The sequence below is a fragment of the Aplysia californica genome, unplaced genomic scaffold (assembly GCF_000002075.1).
Source record: "Aplysia californica isolate F4 #8 unplaced genomic scaffold, AplCal3.0 scaffold00687, whole genome shotgun sequence".
NCBI lineage: Eukaryota > Metazoa > Mollusca > Gastropoda > Aplysiida > Aplysiidae > Aplysia > Aplysia californica.
The window spans coordinates 364,669-368,879 of record NW_004797957.1 but is presented as its reverse complement, the minus strand read 5'-3'; positions in this window follow the sequence as shown (position 1 = coordinate 368,879).

Sequence of the window (4,211 nt, the reverse complement as noted above, 5' to 3'; positions counted from 1 at the left end):
ACTGCTGGGTTTTTGTATATCTCAGCCCAGGTAGGCCCTGACAGGCAGGTCGTCGCCTGCCTCCAAGATGATCTGATTGTATCGATGTTTACTGACTTGTACTTTTACGGTCTCTGTTGTTTTGCCCTGTCGACGGGAGAAGCTGTTATATATAACGTCTTTCTCTTGTTTATTACATCGACTGCTGCTTGTTTGTGTTGTTCTTGACTGATGTTTACCTGACTATTTCTATCCATTTTTTTCTGGGTCTGTCCTTTCTTATGTGTCCATCTGATCCCTGGTTGTATACTTTCGATGTTGTTGAATCTACTGTTTTGTGTAACCTAAATACACATTTAAAAAAAAAGGAAAAACAAGTTAATGAATCACTTGTCAACATAATCTGCGTATGTACAATTTCATATCATTTCCGTTTCATATTTTCAACCTCGTCCGGCCGGGCAATTAGTCCTTTCCTTGATCAAAGAGTAACCGGATGGTAACAGAAATTTTACTTGGCAAAAGCTACCCCCCCCCCCCCCTCTCTCTCTCTCAGGGAAAGATATCTCTAAAATCATCTTTTTTTTATTGCCACAAGAATGTCCCAATCAGACTAGAACCACAACACTCTCCCCCAGTGCGGAAGGCCCCGAACAGGTAAGGATACTTAAACGTGTGGTAACCCCGCCACTACCTATTAAAAAGAATCCTTATTGTATACCTTCTCTCCGCCATCCTCTTTTTATCTTTACCAAAAAAAGTCTTCCCTTCGCTGACCCTTATAAGAAAAAGGGATGTCCCATGAGTAGCTTCCTTTCCTTTCACCTCTTCCAAAGAACGGTTTAGCGGTTTGCAATAAAAGGGAGATTAATTCTTCCACAACAAACAGCAAAATTAACTGTAATGAGCAAAACCAGAAAATCGCCCCCCAGATAACCAAATAGAAGGTGGGTACCCCCCAAATAGGGCGGTAAAAAACTCGCCGTTTTATACTATAATCAAATGTTTTCCATCTTTTTTTTGAGGGGGGGGGAGGGATGGTGTGGGTTTTTTTTTGTTGGGGGTTGTTATTTTTTTTTTGGGGGGGGGGTTGTTTGTTGCTGGGTTTGTCGTTTGTTTGTTTGTTTGTTTTTGGTTTGTTTGGTGTTGTTTTTTTGGTTGTTTTTTTTGTGTGGGTGGTGGAGGGAGAATGGAGTCTGACTTTATCGTTTCCGAGTTTTCTTTATTACCTTCTAGTTATACAGTAATGTCTCAACACAGAGCCTTACCTTTTGACCTACTGATGACAGAAACACCTGCAGAATCATCAGTTCTTATGTTTAAGGGTGTGGTTGGTCGAGGTTCGATCCCTCATGAGGATTTCGAGAATTTAGATTGACTGAGGGGAATTTCGTGGCTCTCCATCGACTGACAAATCTCGCTCATATCGCAGATGGACGATAAAGTCAAATCCGTTGTCCTTTAAACAATATTAACATTCAGTTAAACTTTTTAGTCGTCTGCTTATTATGATCGTAGACAGGTGCATTTTTTCTTTTTCTCAGGATTCCTTTGCCTCCCTTTATCCATCTGTTGTGTGGCTTACCTCCCTTTATCCATCTGTTGTGTGGCTTACCTCCCTTTATCCATCTGTCGTGTGGCTTACCTCCCTTTATCCATCTGTCGTGTGGCTTACCTCCCTTTATCCATCTGTTGTGTGGCTTACCTCTCTTCATCCTTCTGTCGTGTGGTTTACCTCCCTTTATCCATCTGTTGTGTGGCTTACCTCTCTTCATCCTTCTGTCGTGTGGCTTACCTCCCTTTATCCATCTGTTGTGTGGCTTACCTCCCTTTATCCATCTGTTGTGTGGCTTACCTCCCTTTATCCATCTGTCGTGTGGCTTACCTCCCTTTATCCATCTGTCGTGTGGTTTACCTCCCTTTATCCATCTGTTGTGTGGCTTACCTCTCCTTTTGTAGCCTGAGTTTGTTTGTCGTTGTTTCTTTTTTAAAATGTGAGGCAGCGTGGTGGAATCAGGCTCTCGTCAATTTTTGGGTATATAGAGTTATTGGTATAGTCTTAAAGGTTGTTCACTTGTGTTTATTGGGATGAAAAAAATATCCATTTATCTTGAATACAAGTCGAGATATTTGCGAAAGAGAGAGGTGGGGTCACCTGTTTTCAGAGGTAAAATTAGTAAGAAAATGCCGCCAAAGATTAGTTATTTCCTTAGCTTAAGAGTCCGTGGTAACTGAAAATTTACATTTTTTTGCCTTTAATCAACGTTTTACAGAAAAATCCACACAGAAATGAGTTCTTTAATGGGCAGGAAAGGTGTTGAGCTAAAGAACAAAAATTTGATAAAAATTCACAAACCAAGAGAAAAATGCAAGTTTCTTCACTTTGATTATTTTGACGAGAGCCTGATTCCACCACGCTGCCTCACAAATACAGATCGGGCCTACATGTAAAACACTTTGTAGAGTAAAGTTGATATGGGCATATCACATCATTCATATGAATTTTATGTGACATTCACAATCAGCGTATTTGTTTGAGGAAACAGAAGCACTTTGACACGATAACGGTCATCTAGTGCAAGGGAAAAGCAAGACAGTTACACAATAATTTTCATCTATAGCAAGAAAAAAGGAAGCAAGACAGTTACACTATAACGGTCATCTAGAGCAAGAAAAAAAGGGAGAAAGACAGTTACACTATAACGGTCATCAGTTACACTATAACGGTCATCAGTTACACTATAACGGTCATCTAGAAAAAAAGGAAGAAAGACAGTTACACGATGACGTCATCAGTTACACTATAACGGTCATCAGTTACACTATAACGGTCATCAGTTACACTATATATAACGGTCATCTAGTGCCAGAAAAAAAGGAAGAAAGACAGTTGAAATGGGCATATCACATCATTCATATGAATTTTATGTGACATTCACAATCCGCGTATTTGTTTGAGGAAACAGAGACAGTTACACTATAACGGTCATCAGTTACACTATAACGGTCATCAGTTACACTATAACGGTCATCTAGTGCCAGAAAAAAAGGAAGAAAGACAGTTACACTATAACGGTCATCAGTTACACTATAACGGTCATCAGTTACACTATAACGGTCATCAGTTACACTATAACGGTCATCAGTTACACTACAACGGTCATCTAGAAAAAAAGGAAGAAAGACAGTTACACGATGACGTCATCGAGTGCACAGAATGAGTAAGAAAGACACACAGAAGCCTGAGAGGGAAAGAACTTGAAAGAGGTGACATAGGACGAACAATCAGTGACACCCTCCACCAAACACCAGCCTTAAAACACGCTATGTTGCCGTCCTTTTAAAAAAGACAGTATATGTAGTTTTTACAATTTTACAGAAGGGCCAAAAAATCAATGTTGTTACTAAGAAAACAACATAGTATATTTTGTTTGAAATATTTTTTTAAAAAATTATCAAAATTATGTTTTTAACAATATTAACTTGGGACGCTTTCAAAGGGTTTGTTTTCCTGGGAACAATATTCAGTTTTTCGGTTCTCTGGTAAAATTGGTTTTAAAAATATTTTACAAACTGTATAGTTGGGTTTGTTCTTTTGTTCATGACAGCAGTATGTCCGTCCGTGACTCCAACAGCCCAGGGCCATTAATTTACTCTTACTCACCCGCCCTCCCTCACCCCAAGTCCAACTGACGCATAGCACTTATGCATTTTAACGACGCAGAATCTTACCGCCTGCGCGCCACTTTCAAGACAATGATGGTAGAAAAATGGTTGGGGCGGGGAGGGAAGGGGGGGAGGAGGAGGGGAGGGGAGGGGAGGGGGGGAGGAATAACCTTGGAATTCAGCTGTATATATTTTGTAGTTTTGCGTGCTGGTTGCTGTCAGAATGTTATTCTATGTTGCCCTTTTCGCTTTTTCTGTCTAAATACCACCTCTGCTCTGTGGTAACATCTCTCTGTGCGTTATCCAGCATTTGGTGGGAGTGCAGCTGATTAGAGGGTGCCACTACTGGTAGTTTCTACTAGATCTACTTTCCATTCTCTCTCTCTCTCTCTCTCTCTCTCTCTCTCTCTCTCTTTTTTTTTTTTTCTCCGTTGATGAAGATGGAGTCAGGGAAACACTAGATCTAGATCTAACAACTCACGGCATCCCCCTGACCCAAGCCCTCCGGCTGGCGACAGAGAGACGTCTCTTTCTTCACGCGACACCCAAACGGGTATAAGCGGCGG